Source organism: Gymnogyps californianus, chromosome 21 (genome assembly GCF_018139145.2).
Source record: "Gymnogyps californianus isolate 813 chromosome 21, ASM1813914v2, whole genome shotgun sequence".
NCBI lineage: Eukaryota > Metazoa > Chordata > Aves > Accipitriformes > Cathartidae > Gymnogyps > Gymnogyps californianus.
In genome coordinates, this window is record NC_059491.1 from 4,679,358 (window position 1) to 4,706,339 (window position 26,982).

Sequence of the window (26,982 nt, forward strand, 5' to 3'; positions counted from 1 at the left end):
AAGCACCACACAGCCGCTCACTAACTCCCCTCCAGTACCCTGCAACTGGGGTCTGAATTAATTCCCCATGAGACACTATTACCATTACCTCAGTCAAATGAAAGGTAAAGAATATTGGCCCTATGCAGTTACATTCTTTATTTTTTTGACTTAATATCGAGAGTTTCCTTAAAATGTCCTTTCTATTGGTCAAATCAAAATGATCTGGACTGACAGGCTGCATGATACGTCTGAGTGACAGGCAGCAGCACATACATTAGAATTTTTGGTACCTTCTCTGGAAAGGCTCTAGTGAATTTGTACCGATAGAAGTATTTGCAAGCGCCTTTTAATATTGCTCAGTAGCAGAAGTCTGAACAGTTACAGCTACTACTGAACAAGAATCATAACAAGAATCATAACATACCATTTTTTCTGTAAATGTTCATGAAAGAAGGATATTTCAGGAAGGGTGCATCCAACATAAAGGTAAATTACCTTTTTTCCCTAGTTCACCAATTCAGGATAAAGCTGCATTTACTGACATCTAATTCATAGGTTTTCAAGAAGCTACTATTTGGTGCAACTTGAAAGCAGTCCACTGTGTAGAACGCTATAGCATGAAAGTCAGGGACGTAAGAAGATTGAATGTTCATGCATTAAGCATCTGAAACCACATTAGAAAAGGAAAAAAGACTATTTTGATTTTTAAGAAGTCAGCTGAGAAGTCAGTGATCCTGTGTATTTGAAATTTCTTCACTCTTACATGAATCTCAGACTACAATATTCTTGTCCCTGTTGACTACTACTTCCAGCAATGGAAATAGCCAAAGAGAGACAAATTGCTTTTGCTGATACAATTCAGGCTGTGGCTTGAATCTCTCAGGCATTTCCTGAATGAACCGATCATCCAGGTAGGAAATGATTCGATTTTCTTTCCTCCTTATAGCAGCTGCCATCATTCTGATAACACACAAGGGGAATCCAATGAAACTCCAGTAGAGAAGACTACAATGAACCTGTCAATTGCCAGAGAAGTTGCAGATAATAGTGATAGCAGTGGTCTACAGGGACTCAATAAGAGATGTCTTAAATTTCTAGAGGCTAGGAAATTCCCCAGTAGCAAGCTTGATGGTTTTTTCTATTGTTGTTGATACAAAATTCACTATAGAGAGTAAATAATCTATTCATTTTGAATGAAAACTAATTACTTTCCCAGGGCAATCTAAAAATTACAAGTAGTGGCATCTCAACCTATGTACAAGAGATCTTTATGTGTTCTTTAGAGATCAGAAACTAAAGGATATTGGATACACCTAAAAATTTTATTCAATGACCTCCAAGAATGGATAAAATCCAGCCACTTCTAATTATTCTTATATACTAGCCCCAGTTCTCAAAGACTCAATTTTTGAGTTGGGTACAAAAACACAAGAAACTGAAGCCTAAACAAGAAAGTTGTTCTTTTCAGAGCTTTTTCCATTGCTTCTCATCTTACTTGTAGTATACCACTACCCTCTCCTATTTATTAAAACTTGAATGTTGTTTACAAGTTAAGTTTGGAGAACTTAAGGAAAAAAGCCAAGGAGCAAGTCCTTTTATCTTGTTTTCAGTGAAGTCAAGAATGTTTCAGCAGCATCTAAGAAGCACTTGCACAGTCCAATATCATTAAGAGACAACACAATATGGAACTCTTCTCATGCGCAGATATACATCTTGCATTTACCAGTTAGGTTTACCACCAGCATAGGTACCACTGGTTCTTACAGTTATGCAAGGTCTGAGTTGCACAAAATCATGATGGAAAAACACTTTCTGCTCATTTTCCAGCTGTATTAACAAAACTTAGCATATGCACAGGTAGTGACTAAATGCAATGCAGCTATAACCAAATGAATTTTTACGTTCCACGATCACTTTTGACAATAGCCTTCTTCTAGCTTACAAAGGCAAACAGACACTACTTTCAGGAAACAACTCTTAAAACAGACCCATCTGTATGCAACCTATGTACTTTCTTCAGCTCTCTCTCCTGAGCATAAAGCACTAATTTTTATGATAGAAGTACCACAACTTTTATCAAGACACTTAAGTCAAGTGTCCATAAAGAAGCTGCATCAGCTTTTCTTTCCTCTCTCAAGGGTGGAAGCTTATCTTCCAAGTGGGAGATCTCAGTATCACCATCTTTTCAAAGCTATAAAAGATCACACCCCTCTTCTGGCACAGCCAACTGCAGCACAAGCACCTTCCTTTGACTGCAAACTGCATGATGTCTTTGTTGTTTTTTTTTTTTTAAATAATTTCTAACTTAAAAATATAATAATCCATCAGTCACCACAATAGTTCATTATTGGGGATGGGTGGCAAACAACAGAAAAAGCAGGCTTGAAACCTGGCCAGCTACAGGGCTTTTTCCTTGAAGCCTCAAGATGAAAAGCTACGAAGGTGCCAACCATCCCACATCTCTAAACATAAAGGAAAAAGGAATTCAAAGTTCCTGTCTGAAGGAAAAATAAACCAAAGTTTATTAGTTACTGACAGATAATTCATCCATATTAATTTTATCTGCATCCTGAAACATTCTGAGCTCCTCTTCGTATTCTCTAAGTCACAAGGAACCAGAGTTGTGCAAATAATTCTGAAAACGCAGCCACAATTTCAGTGCAAGCTGCTCCTTGCCAAACTTCACTTTGAAAGTAAATTTCAAGTGAACCATTTTACACTAGTGGAGTCTGTTCAAGGGTCAACACCACATCAAATACACAGTGACCTCCATACAGCTGGCAGGTAAATCACTTTAGTAAAGTAACATACCAAATGCACTTCCCCTTACTCTATTTTTCTGTCTTCATCAACACTTCTTATGGGCATAGGCAAAAAAAACTTGCCAGAGAGAAAATCCCTCTACACAACCTGCCATGAAGCGCAAGAAGAGAAGCCTCTGAATATCAAGGGTCACACACTGCAGAGGAAGCACTGATGAATTCCAGTTCTCGCCATTAACGAACAAGAACAAACACTGCAGGACTTAACAGAACTCTCCACATAACTGCAGATATAAGTCCTTTTGTTACTCTCAGATTGAATTCAAACAAAGTACTTCAGTGTTTTTATTACAAGTCCAATTATCATGGGTTTTTTCCTTTTTTTTTTTGCACACAAAGTTCTGCACAGAGGAGTAACATTGAATAAACACTATGTTCATAATGATTTAGTTTACTGTAGGGCTGTACAAGAATTTGCACAGTTAGTCTGTTCATCTATGAAATTTCCAGCACAAATACAACAAAATTGCCACCTTCCTCCTAGCTCCTCTTTCAGGAAAACTCATACAAAAGTAATTTTCATAGCCAATGTACTCAGGAACAGTACAGGAAGCCTCTTCATCTAATCAGAGTCTCTATGTAGTTCGACTAGCATTAAAAGGCAAGTGATGAAATCTCATCACAAGCACTATTCAACTTTCTTACACAAATGTATCACATTTCCAAGACTATTTCACTAAAAAAAATTCAATTTCAAAAATACTGCAGGATTAAACCGACATCATCATAAAACAATGACTACTTTTGTCTCTAAGAATAAAGCAGTCACATAATCTTAAGAGTAGTTGCACCACAACTAGGGAAAAAAAAAGCCAGAGGAAAGATACTGTTACACGACCTCAACTGTGTAGCAGTAATACAGGACTATCAGAAGAGCAAAGAAAAATTGTTTTACCTGCAACCACCTAATCAAGATTAAGCCATTATTACCACAGAGAAGTATTTGATAAATAATCTTTATTATTTATGCAATGATCCAAACACGTTTTACAGATTCCAAGATATATTTTGCCCCTACAGTGAAATACATTTCCCCTTGCTACCTCCCCACTTTTTATTTACTAACACCAGAAACCAAAAGCAAATAGTGATTTATAAATAGAAGCATAGACCCAATGTTTGGAAAGATCTCTTCAGCCATAAGAGCAGAAAGTATCTTACAATTGAAATACTACATCATCCAAACTTAAGCATTTGCATTTCACATCACACATTCTTACTTCACCCACCAACCACACTGGAACAGGAGAATACTACCAACTTCATGTTCAAAAGCTATAATGTTGCCTAATCACTCTTGACCAAAATGTAAATACTGTGAAAACATATCTGCTGACTCAACATTATTCATCAGTTACAGATGTTGTAGTGGGTTAAACACTTACTCTATATGTAATTATGCATGAATATGGAATGCATGAATATAGAACACATAAAACTAACACTATCACAAAAATTACAAAAATACTGCAAGCCTTCTTTTTTGTTCTCTAGAATAAACTGGGATAATACATCACGTATATACCAAATACAGTAATCACACAGATGTTTAAATCTGGATTAGGACAGTAGAAGCAAATACACTGAAAATCTAAAGTGGTTTTTGGCAAGCTCTGTAGCTTGGGTTTCCAGTAATTTTACTCATTGGCAGCTCCTCATTCTCACTATACCAAACAACCACGAAAGCATCTGCTTCTGTCATCATACTACAGAAAAGACATTCATGTTACAGCACCACAGGTTGAAGGGTATTAACTGCCTTTGATACTGGTTTACTGCTTCTTCCATAGGGAATTCTTTAGAGGTTAATCTCAGAAACAAGTCATTTAAGCTAAAAGGGGAACATTCACTTTACAAGGGCTGAGACTGGTATACAAAGGAGTGGAAGAATAGCCCCCATCCATTATTTGTTCAATGCAAGTTGCAAAACCTGAGGAAAAAAAGACTTTTTTTTGTGTTGTTATTTTCTAACTAGAGCCTCAGGATATGTCCATTTATCCAAGTAAGTTTATTATGTCCCGTATGGGATAACTTTATCTCCACCCAGTATGCCATCAGACATTAAAGGTCCTTGTTATCTTAAACTGTTTAGAAGTCAAACATAAGCCAAAAATGTGTTTGCAGAGCTACTCGCTAATGTCTTCTGTTCTCTGCTTTCTAGCAGAAAATGCAGATACCTATAACTTCAAATCATATTCAAATGCTCTTATTCCTGTTCAAATGTTCAGGTCTCCAGAGATGAAGAAACAGAGGAAACTAGGATTCTGGTAGGAGATAGGAACCTTAATTTAGGAGTCTGGGCCAGACATGATGAAGGCAAGCTGGCGCTAAGTGTCCCAAGTAAAGAGAAGCCTGAAAGCAGGTGCTTCACCAAGTCAGAACATTGCCCCTACACCATTCTGCTACTTAGTACAACATCCCAAGCACATTAAGTGCTTGCAAACGCTATTTTTACACAGAAAAGGTGTTTAATATTGCACAACAGTTTCTCGGAACAGTTAAAATTGTAATAACTTCAGACAAGTCTCGAGGATGACTCCTCTGCCCACAGAAGTCGAAGAGGAACGCTTCAGTGCAAATGAAGTTGGAAAGAAAAGCACCACAGTTACAGTCCCTGCATTCCTGAAATAGTCTTTTGCATCTTGCACCTATTTGACAGGCAACTTGAGAGCAGCATCACTCCAGAAAGTAACACACAAAGGTCCCAGCCACTTTTCAGGATACACGACATACATGCATCTTATTACTAGTCCTTCTCAAGTCAAACCCCAAAGTAGCCAGGTGTTAGATTTGACTCTCTCACTAAACCCTTCTCAGTTCCACTCCCAAAGACAGAGGAGAACAAAAGATGTCATAATGAATACGATTAGATTGCAAATTTCAAATGCAATCTAAAAAAAGTTATTGCCAAAGTATCTTCTGAGAAATCAAGCAGGCACGATTTAACCTTTAAACTTCATTTAAAGAACTGAAGTGCAGAAATTCATAATCATTATTTTCAACTGATCATTACCCCACATTCACCCAGTTGAGGTTTCTTCCCAGCATTTTAAATCTAGTTCAAATTAAAGTTTCCTCATGTGTTCAGACACAAAACCCTTCGCATCCTCCCATCCAAGTCAGGAGAGCAGGATACTACTTCTCCCATGAGAAATGAGTTATAGTCAGATCTGGGCACTGTGAGTTACTAAGATGGCCAAACTGCAGTCATGCATTACACACAGCTCTACGGTTATTTGATCTATACACCTGGAAATCATTACCAGAACAAAAGGCAGACAGACTACCTCTTTGCACATTAAGTACTTAAACCTCTTAACTAGTATTAAAGAGTCAGGTTTTAAAGATAATGTGAAAGCAAGTCCAACAGAAATGCTATGAGACTGAAACAAGAAGGCATCTAAGTACTCAGGGTAACTAAAAATATGGAGAAGAGCCCCTTTTTCTTATTTAAGCCAGACAGATAAATCTTTTAACAAGATTTGGTCATGTGTTACCAGTCTTAATAAACACAACAGGACCATTCTTCTGTAAGCTTTTAGTCTCATACTGCAAGATAAAAAGGCACTGTTTTCAGCAAATGCCAGATTAAAGGAAGTATGTGCTGCAACGGGTAGAGTTCCTTCCACAGCGTTTTTCTAATTTTGATGTCAAGGAAGAATTTCAACTTGGTTTTAGTGCAAGGGATTAAATTTAAAAAAAAAAAGAAAAGAAAAGAAAACAGCCCATACAGATTCCCCCATATATTCATAAGGTTTGAAGAACTGCTTTAAGAAAAGCTTCAAGATCATTTGTGAAAAATAACCTTAATAAGACAAGATTAGGAAAATGAAATCTCAGCTGCAACAGACAGAATGAAGTGCTAAACTGCAACTATCAAAATGCAGCACTAGCACTATAGTTCAAATAGACACGTCTGCTTCAAACACACAAAAGAGTAGCTTCTATACAGCTCACACTTCAAAAGATCCCACCTTCTATGATAAAGCTCATTAACTGCATGGGCTCGACCTCCCTGGGGAGGCATACAGAAGTTTAACCTTTAAGTTTCAGAAAAGACTAAGAACATCTGTTACCAACTTTCTCCCACATTCTTTCCCTATCTTTCATTTGCCATTGAAAATGCAAGTTGCAGATATTCAGGGTGACAAAGTATTTTAAGAGTTCATGCAGGATATCCCTCAGAATATTCCCCACCTTCACAATCCATTCATCCATCTCAAACTGGAGAGCCAGAGCTACTAGCCTCATGACAACACACATCCACAGGTTGCAAACTGAAGTCAAATTCAATAAGAAGCCAGCATAGGACGGAAAAGGAAAAAAAAAATACAGCAAGAGCTTTATACCATTACACTTGGACAGTATTTCACGCAGTTTGGAGTGAGATTTTACTGAAGATACTTGCCCCAGCTTCCGTAATCCACATCCTGCTGAGTTTACCTACAGTATTTTCCAATCAACTGCCACATACAGAGCCTAAACACAGATCTCTCCCTGCCAGTAGCAGGGAAAGGAAAATGAGCACAGGTCCTGAAGGCAGCAGCAGAGAACTATCCTATCTGGCAGCATACACAGAACTGCAAGGCTGTCAATACCAGAACTTCATAGGTACTACTGGGCCTCCTGCTACTTTAGACTTTGTATTTCAACAGAACCCAAGACTTAACGTCACATCCCACTAGACTATTCTACAACAGTGGATAGCTGCCAAAAGAATGGAGATTCATGCAGTCTTTACTACTATTGCACTACCTGTTGTGCTGTGTTCAGTGTAATACTGGTTTAATATTGCTACTCCTGCACCTGAAAACAAGAGTGAAAGCTTGGTAGGGATGGAGTTGAAAAAAATGTTACTTCTAATAAAAATGCTTCTGATATGCCACACAGTGACTTTGTTTGTTGTTTGGGGTTTTTTGGGATGCTGGGGGGGGGGGGGGGGGGGGGGGGGGGGGGGGATGTCAGTTAATAGTTTGAGAAAATCTGGAAGCAGTTTCATAAGTTGTTAAGAAAGACCTGCTTATGAAAGTGAACACAGCCATGTCAATTCAAGTCACATTCTAATGTCAAATAGGAAAAGAAAATACAACCAACTTACATAGCCTTGAACTAGAAAAAACTCTTCCTGACTGATGTTACTGAAATAAAATGTTGATAGCTAACATCTAACAATCCCATGCAGCAGTAACCATTGCAGAACCCTAAGATGTCTTAAAAGCATGTGAGCATTTGTAAAGCTTCGAGATCTCTGAATGAAGGTAAATATGATGAGCCTTTTATTACCTTAGGATTCATTCACTAAGTCTTTTGCAAGCTTTAGATGATAATTGGCTTCTAAAGTTCTCACACATATACATACAGACACACAAACCTTTTTCCTACAACATTAATGCACTGGTCAGTAAAAAAGCTTTTTTCCTCTGTTTTCGTGCTCATTATGACTCTCCTCTGAGGACTGTGCCAATCTAGATGGTGCCTTACCAGCTTTACAGCTGAGTGGGTGTTGAAGGGGTCTGCTGCCTATTCTTGAATGCTCATAGGACTAATCTGCAACCCTCCTGGAAGCAAGTTTGCTGAAAGTCTTTTAAAAAGCTCTTACGAGTCTCTCCAATGAATTATATGCCTCTTATCAGTTGTCTTCCTTATCTCCTTCACTGGCATTTTGAGTTTATAACACAAATATAGCACTGGAACACTTCAGCCAGTAATGGTCATTATGAGTTACATATTTACAGTCCATAGCTCTTGTAAGCCCTCTAAGTGCGTGCAATTAAAAGCGTGTTTGTTCACTTTGAACTGCTCTCTACTAATCATCCCCAAATGGTTCAAGAAGCTAGTGTGTAGAGAAAGAAACAAACAGGCACTGACTTCATCAGCATCTCTCATAGCTGAGCAGTAATCACCACTTGAATAAAGGCAGACAATTCAAGGTGTTTCTCATGACAGACACTGACTTTTTTTCCCCCCTGCTATTTACCCAACTTGACCTGAGAAAAGAAAAACAAGAGATCTCTTATTTCTGAGCCATGCCGTACACCAACTATGCTCATAGCTGTCAGTTTTTAAGTCACAGCCTGTATAATGCCGCATATCAGCACTCTCCCACTGCACATTCCACCTTCACACTGATACGCTCTGACTTGGGATATTATGGCATCATTCTGAAATCCAGGTCGAGGGTCTGTTTGACAGATGAGCTATGCAGGATGACAGCTTAGATAAGATCATAAGTCCCTCTCTTCAACACAGTGTTGATGCTACAAAACTTAAAGGAACAGGAGAAAAGAAGCAAAGCAAGATTTCACAAGGCAAAAAAATTACTTCTGCATTTATTGACAGGCTATTTTGCATGTCTTCAGAGGTACATTTTCAGAGGAGGAATGTGTTTCATTTCATTTTACTCAAGAATGTTTCAAGTATCTTTAAAGCTTTCCTCAGAGAGCAGCCAGGTTTACCTGGCAATTGTGAGGATTTTTAAAGATCGGAGTGGTAAGGATCTACGAGAGGGAAGTGACATTTCACTTTGTTTGTGGTATTCTAATTGGCACAGGACAGGTAGAACAACTATCAACTTGCAAGAGGTCATAAATCCAGTAAGTACTAAGACTAAAATTTTACAAGACAGCTTTGACCACAGAGTAGACTGAAAGACCAGGGATAATATTTGGGGTGAAGGTATCAGCTCCCACCTCCTCTGAAAATGGTCAGGCAATTTATGCACCATATTCACAACAGAGATCTGAGAAAAGCTTTCTGAGAACACCTGCTTTTAAACAGTTTTACACATAGGCTTCCATAAAAGTAATGTAATTCCAAGTAAGTCACAATTCCTCCCCACATGAATTCAAGAGCAGCAACATAAAATCAATACAGTCTTAGAAAGTTTCTGTACTCCCAGTAAGATTTCCCAATTTTAACAGATAAATTAGCTAGACTTTCTATTCTCTCTATTACTGTTTGGTGAGGAATCTAAAAAACAGCAGGGACACTGGAGCTGTCTGCACGCTCATTTTGATTGAGGCTGTTAGTTTGGTCACCACCTGAAGAGTTCAGCCTTCATTTACCATGCTGTGATACATAAAACACTGAAGACAGCCCCTCCCAAATCCTACACCCTTTTCACCTCTCACCCATACCAAGAAGCTTAAGGGCTGAGTGGCTAGGTGGCCACTTCAAAACCAGAGAGCGACCAAGATACTGAACTATGACTACAGCACAAAAATTCAGATCCCAGCCCACTGTATTGATCCACTCTACTAAACCATTATGCTTACAACTCCCCGAGTCATTTAAAAAGGTGCTTTAATGGCCTCTATAGTCATAAGGGAAGAATGATCCACAGACAGTAAATATGAAGTCATGTATTTACTTTTTCTCTAAAGTCATTCAGGCTAATGTAAATGATTACTACCATATAGGTCTGAGTAATGTAAAGTAGTCATCCCATAACACCATTAAAAAAAAACGGGACTTTTAAAAATGTCCGTATAATGCAACATAGCTCCCTCACTTTAAAAGGCTGTTAGGGGAGAAAAGGCCCAAGGGACCTGTAAAGAGCTGCTATTGTAACAAGAACTATTATCTAGGGAATTTAATGTCATTTGGAGCCAAGAAAACATCTGCATTATAAGGTTGCTTAACAACATTTAAAACAGAAAAAAGTTAAACAAGAACTTGTTATGATATATAGCAGATTATTTCTAACAGATTCTACTTTTATCAGGCACAATTACTTTGCTTTCCTTCCAGCAACGATACCAAGCCAGAACCGCATTTGCAGGATAATTATTCAGCCAACAAAACACAGATAAGAGATAAAAAGTGAGATTAGGGTGGAGAACCTAAAACAAAGGCAGTGGCAATCATTCCACCATCACCACCACAGACTAGCCATGGGACCATCCATACACCAACAAATAAATTACACTTTCTCCCGATAAATCATCGGGTATTGTAAAAAAATTAATTTGCTGACAGAGGTTTCAGAAAAAGACGACAGACTTTCAGAAGCAAAAAGGGTAAACCTTGAAAGCATGCATATGGATTTCTTGACAGGCAAGTCTGTGCAAAAAAAAAATCTGTAGTATGTTTACTAAAATAGGTAAAATATAAACATTCCCAAATGCTGTAAATTCAGACCGGGGAAACACCAACAAAGAAATCAAAGCATAAAGAGAAATTCCTGGTACACAATAGCAACCAAGCTAACAGTAACATTAAAGAATATTTCTATGAAATGGAATCGTATGTCCATGTTACAATAGCTCTGGTTTTAAGGAATGCATGACTATCAAAGTTACCAGTACATCACATATCTATGCCTTCCTGTGAAGTCACTTATTTTAAGACAGAAATGAGTTCTGCATAATACTGAAAACATTCATTTGTGCGTGTTTATTAGAATGAGACCATTTGCAGGCAACTGCAAATGTAACTACATCTAGAACTCTACCCACTTACAACTAATCTCAATTTCCATTCTAAATTTTATTCCGATACCTCCATCTCTGCAACATGTCTACAAATATCTACCAACCTGTCATTCCCTATATGTATATAGCTATGCTTTTCTCCATTGGATGTCTCATTTTTAAATGGCTGAACACTCAGCTGCCCTCTTGCAATCCTTTCATCTTCTAGAAAGCCTCCAAAATATCTTCATTTAAATCACCCAAACTAAAAGTAGATCAGGTTATTTTTGGAAAACCCCTTTGAGCAGTGAAGGCAAAAACTCTGGTCTTCAGCCACATTAACTGTTTTATTTAACTCCATGCAACTGCCTGTGTATTTGAACTACTCAAAATGGAAGAATAACCGCAGGGTGGGCTCCTATGATGAGCTGACTGACCAGACATTTTCACTGAAATGGGGCTATAATTAAAGCAATTTCTCTCTAAAGAAAGCAGCATCCTGAGAGTTGCAGAGACCATCTACAAGACTAAAGCTATGCCACTGAAGTGCTCCATAAAATTCCACAACAGTGGAAACAAAGAAATTCTGCTCTCTTCCCGTCCTACGACAAGGGGCCGGGGGGGGGGGGGAATGGTACAAAGTTGTTAGACTCAGCGATAGATATTAACAGGACATATTTTTTGTTGTCCACTGTTTTAAAATACTTTTTACATAAGCATCAAGACAATCAACATATTTCTGTCTGAGAAACTGTCTTTAATTTCAGACATTGGTCTCATTTTCTCTGAGGAGCAGCTTATTTTGGTTAATGACAGAGCAGACATCAGAATTTTCATTCCTACAAAGCCTCTCTTCCCAGTATAGCAGCACTGTTGTAATCATGAGATTAAGTGTGCTTATTCATGTGTGAAATGCAGGCTTGATCTCTGTCTCATATTATAGACTGTCTACAGCAAACGGTCAGCATATTCTTCATAATTTCATAATACTTAACAACTGAAATGTATTAAATTACAACTCACTTCCTTTATTGCATTCACAGAAAACAGTAACAAATACTTAGTATTTAAAGTAGTAAAACCTTACTAGTGGAAGTATGACCTTTGATCTTTACTCTTCAGCTACACAAGCAGGTTCTGCTATGAGGCAGTAGGAATATTATTCAAAAAGCAAACGTACACAATACTGTGTGCAAGAAAGAATAAGCACAAGCACAGAAAGTTATGAGACAGAGGCATACTGTTTAAATATGTTTGTCTGCAGTAAACCTATGCAACAGCCAATTATCCTTCTATATTCTTGCTAAAGATTTCAAAACACATCTTAAAAGATATTTGCAAAGAGGGTCTATATTTCAAGAGATCATATGATCTCTTGTATGACCTTAGGTGATAGAAAACCAAAGCTGTCAATATTGGGATTTGACTTCCAACATATTTTCATGCCAAAAATAGAGCTAGGTGTCTTTCAGACATCCATGAATACATCCAACTTGCCCAAGGTCACACTGAGACCCTGGGAGACCTGCAATAACCTGTCTCCAGACTATACTCACAGGACTTTGCAAGAAATAAAGCATACACCCACCTCCTCCCCTCAACTTCATCCGTACCACTCTAAGAAAAAAACAAACACAAAAGAAAAATCTACACCACTTATGCATACAGGTATATTACAGCAAAATTTGCTACTATCCAAAGCCCCTGATTTTATCTTCCTGCCTCTTCAAATAAGTAAGGACTTAAATCACCACATAATATTAAGGCACGATTCCCTTGTTCAACATGTAATATTGTGCAATTGTAATACTTCATTTTAATCAAAGGGCCAGCTTACTCCCATACCATCATCAGCTAAGAGTGAATGTGTAAGATAACAAATGGCAGTGAACAGGTAATTAGGAAATATTCCATCTCTTGATGTCATAAGTTTTTAAACACAAGAGAGAAATCACACAAATCCCACAGATTTCTTTTTCTTGACAAATAGCAAGGGAAACTAGAAGATACAGGTTATCTTGACACATAGGATCATGAAGTAGAACAGATTAACAAACAAAAAACCATTGTCTATAGTCATTTTTAGATTATTCTTTGTAAGTTAGGAAAGTAGTAACATTTGCTCCAGCACCAGTAAGTAACTTCTACTACAACTCTCCTAGTATAACTGAACCAGTTACAATCATCAAAGCACTGTACACAATATGAATCTACAAGAGTGAGAGAACAGGTAGAATTCACTACTGACACCAAGATTAGCCTTTATTTTTGGATTTAAGACAGACCACAATAAGCTTTAGTTATATTCATACAACACCAAAATTTACACAAGCAGCATATTTTAAAGGTCGGCTGACTTCTGAACCTGCAGTTCCACAGAGATGCAGTGGTTAGCAGGAATACCTTATGGAACTACAGACTGCATTAAACAAACCGATTATGACTCAATAAATGAGAATTTTAAAAACTTTCAGATACTTTATTATGTATTTTTCTGCCCAGCAGAAACTTTGTTTGCGACAAAGCAGCATCCGTTCTCATCTGCATTTATTTTAACACAGTCTTTGCTAGAATAACCACCATTTCACCCTAGCAAACCACAACAAGGAAACAATAGCAGTCCTGCTCAGTTTCTACAGCTACCACCATCTGCAACACTGGAAAGTTTTTAGCAAGTTCACATAGGCAAACACAGACTCTATTTAGACCATGTTAAACAGCCCAGGGAACTCATCTACACTGTTCCTCCCAGTTTCCATACTACGCATGAATACCAGATTCCTCATTTGCTCAATGGCATCTGATATGACTTCTCACGCTTAAGTCTAGTTCACTTTTCTGGAAGGCAGTGAGCTTTCTTTAAAAAAAAAAAAAAATGTACATAGTATCAAAGAGAACAGAAAAATTCACCTTCTTTGTAGTCAAGTGACTGCTCCTGGGCAGCAACCAATTGAATTCCCCAGCTCGCAGGTCTCACACATCAGGTGTTTCAACACTATACATGATGTTTCAAACAGCAGTCCCTCTGCTACAAGAATGATCGCATCAGTACTCTGCTGGCCACTGCTAATGAACCCATTTAAAAGGGACTTCATAACTGGCCGCGTCTTTCATGAGAAGAGGAAGAATACATTAAGAAATGCTCAAAGTGATTAGTCTGCTTCTAATCTAAACCAAGAGGAAGTATTTTAACACTGCATGAAATAATTTCTGACTTTGGTCGCGCTTCAGACACGAATATAATTTCTACTTCCTCTACTCTCAGTAGATACTCTTAACTATTGTAGGACTAAAGCAATGGAATCTCATGTAACAGAATGAGGCAATATAGTTGTATGAAGGTATTTAGGTCTGATCTTGTAAGCTGCTGAGAACAATGTTGCAAAATTAGACCATAAGCCATTAAGCCTAGAATAACCGATGCAAACGATTATGAAGCCACACATGAAATTCGGTGGCCTCATTCACATTACAAAGCCACCACATCTCATCATTTGCCACCAATAGTAATCGGGAGATGGCAAAGGTACCGTGGCAAAAGTTTCATTTTGTGGCCTTGTGCCTTGCTCTCCTTAAATCCAGGACTACTCATCCTTCAAGTACGGAATGATACATTCTCACAAGATACCTGAAACTTTGAAAGAAAAGAATGAGCACATGAAATAAAAAAAGGAAAGTCTCCTTAGCTTTCATAATTACATGCTAACACTCCATGACATGCAAATTAAGACCACACAAGACATGTATCATACTGAAAATACCTTCAACATGGAGGTTATTTTTCCTAAATTAAGCAATATGAAATTCCTAACTCTATTTTCAAGGTAAAGTTTTAAGATTAGAGACCAGTAACAGCTCTGAAACAACACTAAAAGATTACTAAAGCTACTTGCAGTCTATAGTGGACAAGACACTAGGCTAAGCAGAGCACCATAAACTGTTCATAGCAGTGCTTAATCCATCTGTGACCAAGGCATGTCTTTTAAGACCTTCTTCATTCCCACAATAATGTAAACTAGGATCACCATATTTCGCTTGTTCTTTCAAAAAACCTGAGGTGATCCTTTAGCAACCAAAGACAGCAAAACAAATTACACTATTATAAATATGATGCAATAAAGTTTTACTTGTAAAAGCATACCTTTGAAGATTGTCTATGAAGTTTCCATCATTTACTGCACATGAGCATCCAACAACTAAGCAAGTTTAGAAGGATGTCATGTCACAAAGTTTTTTCCCCGAAACACTAATCTAATCAGGAGCTGACTTAAGAGCTACTTTCAAAATACTACAGAAAAAAATTCACCAAGTGCCAGTTACCCAAGCAACTGGGATCTAATTAAATCTATCCAACACTTGAGGGATTAGCCTGTTTTCTCCTACAGTCCTGTAGCCTCTCCCATGAGATAACATTTACAGCTATGGTGAGATTTATTACTTGCTGACTAGTTCTTAACATACACTGAATTATGATCTGGCCTGTGAATCAGAATGAACTTTGGTATAAGTGACATTTCAAAACAATTATGTAACTTTTTTATTCAGAATATGAACTAAATTTATGTATAGCATTTTAGTATCAAATGGCATTGATAGGGCCAAGAAAAAACAAGGATAAACTCCTATAGAAGGATATGTATCAAGCTCTCAGCCCAACAGCAAAGTGAAAAACTTTTCATGATTTTTTCACTAGTGCTGTGTGTATTATTTCTTTGTCCATTGCTTCCTAGACAGGTATAACTTCACTCACACTGCTCAGAGTTTAAAAAAAATCCCATGAAGTAACACCCTTTTTGGAGGGGGGGGAAAACACACCAAACCAAAGCTCCCAAAAAACAACACCCACCCCCAAACAAAGCAAAAACCACAGCAAGAGTTCTGAGAAGAAAATCTTATTTAATTCTAGACAAAACAAACAAAAAAATCCAAACACACAACCATTGTTTCCCTCACATATTATGCTTCAAAAAAAAAAATTGAAAAAGTCACATGCACAATTTAGGCTGTAAGAGGCAGGAAAAGTTTCAAACATGTCCTAATCACAGGGAAAGTTTCTATTATTCATCATCTTTCCACATACTTATCTATAGGACTAAAACACTTGTTTATCTGCTTAATAAGAATAATTAATATACTTTAGAACTTCCACAGAAGCAAACTCAAAACAAACAAGCTACTGGTGCATTTCAAATGTTCGAACTGCATTAAAAAAATCAGTTTTGAACAAAATGACACCAGTGTTTATGAAGCACGTCTGGCCTGGTTGGAGTTTCCTTGAACTCCGAGATATCCAGAACAGCAATGCAAAAACACACTGCAGAATCTCATGCTTAGTTTAATATTGTCAATGGGTATTTCAGCTGCATCAGCTGTCTGTAGGAACCTTAATAAATGTGTAAGAACACAGAAAAGGTAGCCGCCTGTGTGGTGTACTCTTTAGCTTGCAGCAGAACAACTGAGGTATTCTTCTGAAGCAGCCTGGTAAGGACTTGATTTTTCAACTATGAAAAATCCTATGATAGAAACCTAACATACCAGTTTAGCTTAAAGTCATGGCATTGTACTAGTGTCAGAGAGTCTGTTAACACCATCTTAATAAAGCTCATACAGATTTGCATGTGCAGAGATGCTGTCATACCTGCATTATGCTAAGCTTCCAATTCTGCCACCCCAGAGGGCTTTGCTCTGAAATCCAGCCAAGATGCTCATGCTACCGCCACAGCGCCAAGATGAACATGGCAGCCAGTAACCCCCAACTGAGCCCAAGGAACCAAACAGCAGAGGTGGGCAGCCTCTTCGAGCTCCCTTGAAACCCATGTCAACTTCACACTACACATCATAGCATGGGTTTCATAGAGTAGAGAATGACCTCAGAATTTTATTATCCTGACATACAATGCTTATAATTGATCTCCAACAACAATTCTCTACATTCGAAATGAGCTGAGAGATGCGTACTGAGCAAAGATTTTGCTGTCAGAAATTTTGTAATGCTCCCAGAATCCTAAACCACTGAACTCCCACATGAATGTAACAGAACAAGATAGTTATATTTACCTTTGGCATCTCAGATACCACAGTATGTCCTCAGAAGAAAAGCACTCAGCCAAAAGCTTGGTTTCAATAAAATTTTATGCCAAAAATATAACTTGATACAGGGGCATTTGTTAAAAAAGTCAAACTTTAAAGTTCAGCATGTACATCTTTAGCTTCATTCTGATTTATATTACTGACTCCGTGCTTTAAAAATCCAGAAGAATTGCTTTTACCAACTACGTGGAGTTTGTACATCTTTCTAGGGAAAACTTCAGACAATTAGTCCCTCAAATCCAGACTCTGACTCCCAAGTACCAGCAGACAAAAGTGACATGATACAGGGGGTTACCACTTGCACCCATCCACCCTCATTATCACCCTGCTGGAAGAAAATCCAAAGTGGTACCTGTAATCAGGGCATGCTGCTGAATTCCAGTAAGTCAGCAACTGCCTCACAAGCAGCTAAACCCTCCTTCAAGTAGGGTGGGGACTTCTAAAGGAAGTACAGGTGAAAAACTATCCCAAGCTAAACTGTTCCTAGTTGTGATTTAGAGATCATAGCTATGCTTATTTTTCACATTAACAATATTTTAGTCACAAGTTGTATCACTCAAAGCCACAGATCTCATTTGTGCACAAAGTCAAGTTAGGCTAAAACTTATATTTTTTTTTTTTTTTTTAATCTTAAAAATTCACATTGATATTCCCCATGTACTGGAGCATTTGATCATGTGTTACTTGAGTTTAAAATAGAGCATCATGACTGTTTCTTTCCAAACACCACCTTTTTTTATGTCAGGGCTGCACAGAAATACCCTACCAACAGATGAAGTTGCAACAGCCCCGCTCAGTTGCAGCTACTACAACCATTCATGAAAGAATTATTTCAATTTGGACCAGAACGTACTTCAAATTCCCTTAGCAACAGTGGCATGTACTATCATAAAGAGAACAGACCCAAGGTGAAATATTATCAAGAACTGAAAAACCTCACAGAAAACCTATACAAACAGATGGCATAATTTGTTTTTTTTAAATGCTACTTAGCATTTACAGCTGGAAGTGGCAAAATATCTAACATGCTTTGAATATGCAAATTATAAGATCAACACAGAAGAGGACAATGCAATTTCTTTTAAAGACAGGCAGTCATAATGTTGAAACAGACTGCAACCAATTTTCATACACTATTCATAATTACTTTATTACACTGTGAAAGGGTAATCAGTTTCCAAATGATCTAACAACCTTGGGCTGCTCTTAACTCTTTTATACCAGTCTTAACTACAAGCACAGGCTAGGTCTCCAACTTTAAGCCAATTACAATAGTCTAATATTAATCAACATGCAGGTTAGATGTGTTCTTCCTCACATAGTCTCACGCAAGCCAGCATACAAGATTACCTAAGAGCATTCAATTAACAAGCAGGAACTGCTATATAAAAAAAAAAAAAATCTATTCCCAGCTCTAATCTCAAAGGCATAGCTTTATTATCAGGAAAGGGAAATCTGATTTTTGGCTCCTTTGTTAGATTTCAATAGGAAATGGAGCAAATACAGTATGTTTTGACTGCTTGGAAGAGTAAATTCTACAAGGATCTGTTACTATGTCAAACTTTATAAAGTCCCCAACCTTAAGTGCTTGAATTGTCCTGACTCTTATATTATGGCTCAGCCATTTTCATATTGTCTTGTAATTTAACTACCTCCTGAAGCCACTTTTAGTCATCAGTCACTGACTAAATCCAAGGAACTTCACAACATGAAAAAATACAAATAACTAAGTTCCCAGGTCTAATTTGTGCTCGGGTTAAAATACCTACTACTCTCTGCTGGGTTTCTACAGTTTTCCAAGCAATATACGGCGGGGAGGGCAGCCTGCTGGCAAGAACAGAAAGGCTGTGAACTTCCCACAGTCAGAGAAGGTAACATATTGGTCCTGTTTTAGGTAAATTATGTTGATTTTGTAGACTCATTAGATTAACAGGCTGAAACCTCCCAAGTAAAGAAAGAACCTAAAGCTACGTTATTTTTAAGTTTTAGAACTTTTTACTGCCATCATTTTACTAGCTAGATGAACAAGAACAGAGATTACAGAACTATGGATTAAAATATCCAATGTAATGGCAAAACTCTCTGCACTTTCTCCAGATCCCAACAACAATGATCAAAACAGAGGCCTGATCTTCCAAAACAAGATGAACACACAAAACCTGACAATAATGTTCAAACTACTAAATGCTTTTAATTTTAAGCATCTAAACAGAACAAAAGCTTATCAGACTCCAGATGCTGTTGAAACACTTATTGCCTATTAACGAAAATTCAGCTTTATTTCAAAAACAAGTCATTTTGATGTCTACAAATAAGCAAATTCACAAAGAAAACACTGCCAAAACCAAAGCATTTTTTTATTGCTGGTTTCAAGAAAATTCAAATCAGTACTTAAGACAGAATTTATTACGTGTACAAAATTGGTGTTACAGAAGCAGTGATTATCTATACCAAGACTGGTTGGTTTTTGTAAAAGGTTTACTTATCATACAGCTTTTTACAGTGGGTTCATTTAAAAAAAAAAGCCTGAAAAATCTGCAAGTATCTAATTTTTAGGAACCGATACTAATGCATCCCAGATTTGTTATTTCACACTGTACTGTCACCTATGAAAATGGAAGTGATATCCATTTTCAGAGAAGCCTAATCAAACCAAGTTTGCTTTCAAAATTTGCCATTACTGCCCAAGAGAACTGTACAGCTACATTGTTAATGCTACATTTACAGCTACCAGCTACAGCTTCTGTGCTTTTGCTAACACTAGAAAAGGCCTGAATTCCAAACCCACCATTACATAAAAAACCGTGGTTATAAGAAAATCTACACATCACAATCAAATACTATTTATTCCAGTAGTAAAACGTTTATCCAATCACCAAGACCTTTTCTTGGCAAAACTTGACAAAAAAGTTTCCTAAAGAAGGCCAGCTTGTTTTAATCATTTACATTTTTCAACACTATTTGTTCTCACTTTGCATCCAAAGGTCAGAACTCAAACCACTACCTCAGGCAAACTTTGGAATAAATATTATTTTTGTCCACTCTTCTGGAAAGAATTTCACTTCTGTTAAAGTTGAAGTATAAAAAACAGATTTCCCTCTGATCCATTTAAAGATGCTTCACAATATTTTTCATAAACAGAAAGCTAGCTAATAGGAAGTTTTTCATGGATCCTATCCTTTATTACTTAATTGAGAGTGTTACTAAAGAAAGCAAAAGCCTATAATGATGTAATAGAGAAATTTGTTCTGTGAGAAAAACACACACCAACATGAGAAACACTAAAACAAAGAGCAAGGCCAAGCAAGGTCCAAATGACATGACAGTTTGAACTACGCCAATTATGATTCCAGTTTCCCCAATGCAGCCCTTCTTCCTTAAAATGTCCCTTCTGAAATCATCTTATTTTATACATATTAGAAAATATTTGCACATTAATCTACATGTTATTGGCTAGTAAATTACTCCAAGAAAAGGCCTGCCCCTCTTAGTTTGCGAATCTTCATTACATTGAATGCTTATATCTATAGTACATGCAGCTCAATGACGTATTAAGATCAGAAAACTGGAAGAACCTCCCCTCATACACCTGAGCCACTTTTGCTGCCCCTTGGACAGACCGATTTCTAAAGCAATGTTCAGTGTTCTGTATACAAAGATGAAAAATTTTGTTTAAAGAGTCATGCAATTGACTATCAATATTAGAGATTCACATCAGAGTATCAGGTAGCTTTCTGTTCTAGAACTACAGTGATTAAGATACCATTTCTCTTACTTACCCTTAAAATGCAAAATAGAGCTACTCAGTGTTCTTATAAGTCATTTACTGATCTGAGTCTGACACTTTAAATACACAAGGTTCAAAAGAAAAAAAATCATTTCAAGGTTAAGAAGTAGACATCTTGGCCGAGACATTACAGCTCACAAAAATTAGCAGAACTAATATGCAGGCTTGTTGACTGACCCAATCATATCTGTAAGCCACCACTTTAGTAAAGCAGTCAAAGCTACTCTGTAGCCTTCATAGAGATGAAAGTGCTGAGCATTTGCATCAAACACCACAGGCTATATGGAATTTCTGCTTCCTAATGCCTAGAAAACACTGCTAGTTCTACCCAATTTTCTGAATCTCTTAGCTATGGAGCCAAGTAAGCCAAGTCCCCAACAACTATGACACCCCTAAGAAAGAACTCTCAGATGCACTTGCAACTTCGCTCCTGAATTGCTTTTGTTTTCTGCCTGGTGCATTCAGCTAAAGTACAATTAGAATTTGTTTAACTAAACACCGGTTGAGAACAGTGGCAGTTCAAAACCAAATTTCACTCATGATTTAGATACCCCTGCTTTGGGGACCAGGGTAACAACGGCCACCCAGAGGGATAAGGCCAACAGCTGGGGCCATAACAACTCCAGTCAACACCTTTTAATCCATTCATCGTCAGAGCCTACGCTAATGCTGCAAAGAAATATCCTTAATTTGAAAATCACTTGGCCAAAACAGCATTTCATGATAATCTCAACACAATATCTACTTCTACACTCTGCCTTCATAGTTGTTTTTTTACCAGTAACTGGATCTCAGGTGAAATACCATGTTATCCGTATATAGCAAGTTACAGAAATATGGGTTTTCAGTGTTTTACAAACTGGTTTTACTCCTAATTAAGCCTCACAGTATCAGCACAATCTCTCTATCATTTGAAGAAGTCCCAGAAGAAGGGAAGATTAACATATGCACACTGACCTAACATTCAGAGCCAGCTCAATAAGTTGTACATTCATTAAAGAATACAATGCATCTCTGCAAGAGACAATCTTCCCAAAAATCTGCAGCACCTCAATACCAAGATGAAGCAGAAGACTATTGGAAGGATGGCTTTTTCTGCCTATAAACCTGAACCATATAAAATGCTACCAAGTAGTTAATTTAGGTCCTCAGTATGGGATTTTTGGACTATGAGCTGGATATCAAGCTGTACTTGCAGCTGATGCTGAAGCAATTCCACTGAGTTTGTGGAGATCTGAATATTTTTTACCTGCTGAAATTTGGTCCATTAAATCAAAATTTCAGCAGTATGAGATTATCTCAGGTGCCAAAAAGGAATGGCATTGTCTCTACACTTTGAAAGTGGTTTGGTTTTTTTTCCAGATAGAGAGTACAATCACCCTTTAAGTGCTTTATCTACACATAGGTCAATCACTATAGCAGGAACTCATTCACAGTACACCACGGAAAAAAAAAAAAAAAAAGAAAAACACCACTGACCCTGTAAAATTAGGAAGTTAAGGATTCCTTCTGGCTACTCTTAAGCAAAACAATAGGTAGCATAACCCCCCTCAACCCAAAAAACAAGGAAGTTTAGGATTAGTTTAAAAATAAATAGCTTATTTTCTTTCCCACACACAAAAATCAAAACAAAAGCTCTCTCGCAGATGAGCTATTAACTACTCACATCAGGAAACAAAAGCCCCATCTTGTCACCTTTACATAAATAAAAGTAAGCAAAAGAGGGGTTGAGAGACACACCAAGAGATTCTCTACAACCTGTAATAAAATTGCAAAGACAGTCGATGCATTCTGACAGAACAGCTGTATACATCATTATGTTAATTAAAATTAAAGTCTCATCTACTTAGCATACAAGCAATTCACTGAACCTTAGTGACAAAAGGAAGGAACCATTTCCTCAAAGAGGCATAATCACATACAACTTTAACAAGTTGTCTGCTTACACTAAAGGCCACAGCATAAAGGAGATAGAAAAGTATTTAAGAAACAGTCCTGGCTATTTTAAGTAAAACAAAGCACTATCAACTATGAAACACACACAAAGGAAGTGGTAGGATAGATTACGTCAGCCCTTGCCTCAATTCATAAATCCTAACCGCAAAACAAGACAAATTCTTAACTGCCTTTCTCTGGAAACATGTTTAAAGTGAATACATGCAGTTTATGTCTTAAAATACGCTATTGAACAACACTCGCTGATGCATCACTTTCAAACAGCCACGGCGGGGGGGGGAATATTGTGTAATCCTAGTCAATTCTATCGTGCAGCCAGATCAAATAACATTTCAAGAACTGCCTGCCAAGCACCCAGCCTGCCAGAGTACAATAAGCACTCAAGTGCTCTGGACTCAAAACCACCTTTCACTGGTCCCAGAGATCTTTATAAAATAGTTTAAACACTACTACATTACAGGGTTGGAAAAACAAATAAAAGCTTTTAAATGCTGCTCCTACATAACTCTCAACTTGCTGTTAAGCATCGAAAACGTCTGTCTTGTGATATTCACTAGGCATAAGTATTCAAAAAAGTGATTGCCTGTAAGAACAAAAACTGACAAAAATGCAGAGTTGGTTGCACGTCTGGAACTAATTGCCTGCAGATTAACGGCTTTACATTGGAATAGGGTTCGTCTGTAGGGTTTTTAAACCCTGTTTACTTTAAACTGAGTTCCCAGAAGAAACATATTGGTGGAGCATCTGAAACTACACTTCACTAGATTTCTATTCTCCACATTCCTCTACTTCATGCCTAACATTAATGTTAAGTTGAAAAAAAAAAATTAAGTCGCCTTGTCAACTGCCATTTTCATTCACATACAATTAAAGAAGCCCCATATGGCTGTAAGGAGGCCATCCAGTCACACAATGCCCCATGCAGTGCAAAGCCACATGTACTCAAGAGGAGCTTAAAACCAATTGCAAAACAAAGCAGAGCCTGTTTCTTCCTCAGGAAACAAAGTGGCCAAGCAGGTCTCCTGTCACTATCTTAAAACACCACTAAACATCGCTAAAAAAAGTTACACCGCACCAATTAGTACTTCAAAGGCATTCCATTTTATCCAGTGCGGTGAAAAAGTACTTTCTTTCAGGATAAGGAAAATGCAATCCTTACCTCATTTGCCTAAAAACCCAAAAAAACCCCAAACAGAATTAAAACACAGCACTCCGTTTAACTTAACTGTTTATATTTAGAACACAGAGGTAAAGCGTTTGTTATGGAAAGAAAACCCTGCAGTCTTAAGGCATTCTGAACTTCCTAGACCCATAAAAACTATCGCCTCACCTACCAAGTCGATCCAACTTTTTCTGAAAAAATCAGAGTAACCGAAAGGGGAAAAGAGAACTAAGTCAAGCTTTTTCTCCATCCAGGTGTCTTCCGTGTTATCACTGGCTAAGTAAGAATTAGCCAACTTCAGGAGCAACCTTAACAATTTTCCTCTTGGAAACACAACTTGTGTGCATAAGGCACCAAAGTTACCCAATCAACCTGGTTTGGAGACCCGCTCTATTGACCCTCATCCGTAATTTTAAAAGCAGATCCTAGATCCCCTCTCTGCAACCCTGCCGCTCTGGGGCCTTCACCAACCCCACGGCGAAGGTCCTGCCGCCCTCGGCAACGAGGGGTGCACTCACCCGCCAGCCTCGGGCTTAGGCTCTGCAGCTCTCGGAGGTGCCGGGCAAACACAACTCGTCTGCAATCCCAGCGGCTGTTACAGCCTGACCCCAGCAAACCCGTGTTTCTCCTCCGGAGCCTGCGGAGCCCCCGGGGGGGGGGGGGGGGGGGGGGGGGCAGCCGCGGTGCCCAGCGGTGGACCCCGCGAAGAAGAGGAAGGAGCAGGGGAGGGCAGAGGACGGGGAGGAAGCGGGGGCCAGGGGCGACGAGAAGGCGCAGTTGGTGAACAAAAGGAGGCCCCTCCGCCTCGCCGCCGAGCAGCTGGGCCGGGGTGCGGAGCAGGCGGCGGAGCGAGCGGCGTCGCCCGGCCCGCCGCCCCCCCCCTCTCGCCCCGGCCGCCCCCTCAGCAGCGAGGCTGCGGGCGCCGCCACATGCCGCGGCCGCCGGCCCCCGCCCGGCACCGGGAGGAGGCGGGCCCGCCGCACGGCCCCGGGAGGCGGCGGCGGCAGGCGGCGCGGGGGAAAACCCGGCGCGGAACCCGCCCGCCGCCCGGCCCCGCCGGGTCCCCCCCCGCTACCCCCGCCGCGCCCCGCCCGGCTCTCACGCACCGGCCCGGCCCGGCCGCCGCTTCCCCGGTCCAGGCGGCGGGGCGCAGGCACGCACACGGAGACACACGCTCCTTCCCCCGGCGGCGGCCCGCCTCTGCCTCCTCCCCGCTCAGCCGAGCCGGAACCGGGAGCCCCGTGATTGATGGCAGCTCTTTAATAGCGTGGTCAGCTAGAAAATGCATCTGCAAGCAAGATATTAAGGAGGCGAAGCATCCCCGGGAGTGATCAGCGGCTCACATCCCAGAGCTGCAGCCAGGAATATTAATGCTAGCAGCCCGCCTCGCCTCCACAAATGCTGATCAAAACACACAGGGGGTGGGGAAAATGCAGATAAAATAGAGGGGTGGAGGGAATACATCCACACACGGCATTCATTCCTAAGATGGATAAGAAAGAGATGCCCGTCCAGTGTCACATTAAAAGACACTTCTACGCAAGGATTTTGTTGCAGTGTATTCAATTAGTAAGCCATTTTGTTTAAAATCCTTTCTACGACGTCCTCCCTCCCCCCCATTAGAAACAGAAATTCATCTGCTCAGCAAAACATGTTCCTTTTAATTGTATTTAATTGGCAATTTTTTTAAATAATGAATATTTGTCTCTTAGTGTCTTCATGCAAACCTGTAACTTGTCTGAATCTCACAATGTCTTGCACTGTTCTTTAACACAACCATGACCTTTCAGCTGCTAGTACCCACTTAATTTTAGAGCAAAGCTTTGCTCTTTCCCTTGCAGAATAACATGCAAAACAAGTCACCTATGTAATCCATTACCTGAGGGCAACATACACTTTTCCCCTGCCAAGCAAATCCATTTCCTAGCCATGCAGTAGTATTCTACCTATAAAATAAATAAGGGAGTACACCTTCTCAGAGCTGGTTTTACAAAGCCAAATCAAAAAAATAAAAATAAAAAAAAAAATCAAGGTTCACAGACCCTGTTAGAGGAACACCCTCAAGTACTGTCTGCCAACTTACTCCTTCCAGATGTTGTTAATTATTTGTAGTTGTGTATTTTCCCTCTATTTATAGATATTTCTACCACATTTTGTACTATAGCACAGGAGTCCTTCAGGAGACAAAAGATCCAACTTCAAAATGTATTCTGTACTTTCTAGAAATAGCTACCTAAAACCACTAACACAGCTGAAGTAGCTGATTAATTCTAATGCCCTTGCCACATTGCAAGACTGCTATGATCAATACAAATTGAAGATGGTGTACAGCACAAGCTTCGCTCCTGCAATATTCATTGTACAATAGCTTCTGAACTGGAGCCTATCTTCGAAAGAACTGGTTCAAAATAAGCTTTGTAACCAAGTAGCCATGTGATAGCTCCAAACCTGCCAGAGCTGAAATTCAATCCTGAAGTCAGTACAAAGCAACCACATTGCATTTATCCTCACTTCAATTTCCTAATCAAATGTAGCCTGACACCTGGCAAATCATAGAAAGGAACTTACTGCTCCAGTGTGTATTTAAATCAGTGTTTACTTCTAATGACTTCCAAAAGAGCTTTCCAGCAGTAAGTCAATTCAGGCCAAGTTCCATTTATTTGAAAAATACCCTGTTTGATGGTATTTGTTCAAAAAAACCTTATCCCTTTAGGACAGATGACCCAGCCAGCTTGGATCACAAATCCTAAGTCAGTATATATTGGAAAAATG

General features: G+C 38.9%; 1 protein-coding gene across 3 annotated transcripts in view; it reads right to left on the bottom strand.

The window, feature by feature from the left end:
• The window catches only part of RERE (arginine-glutamic acid dipeptide repeats), a 256,805-nt gene that overhangs the window by 180,703 nt on the left and 49,120 nt on the right, over window positions 1-26,982 (bottom strand). The window contains exon 1 of one of the 3 annotated variants that reach the window (XM_050909264.1): window positions 25,317-25,373. The exons of the other annotated variants lie outside the window; for them this stretch is intronic. The gene's annotated coding sequence lies outside the window, so the exon portion shown is untranslated. Of the gene's footprint in view, window positions 1-25,316; window positions 25,374-26,982 lie in introns of those variants that run through there. 3 annotated transcript variants of the gene reach the window in all.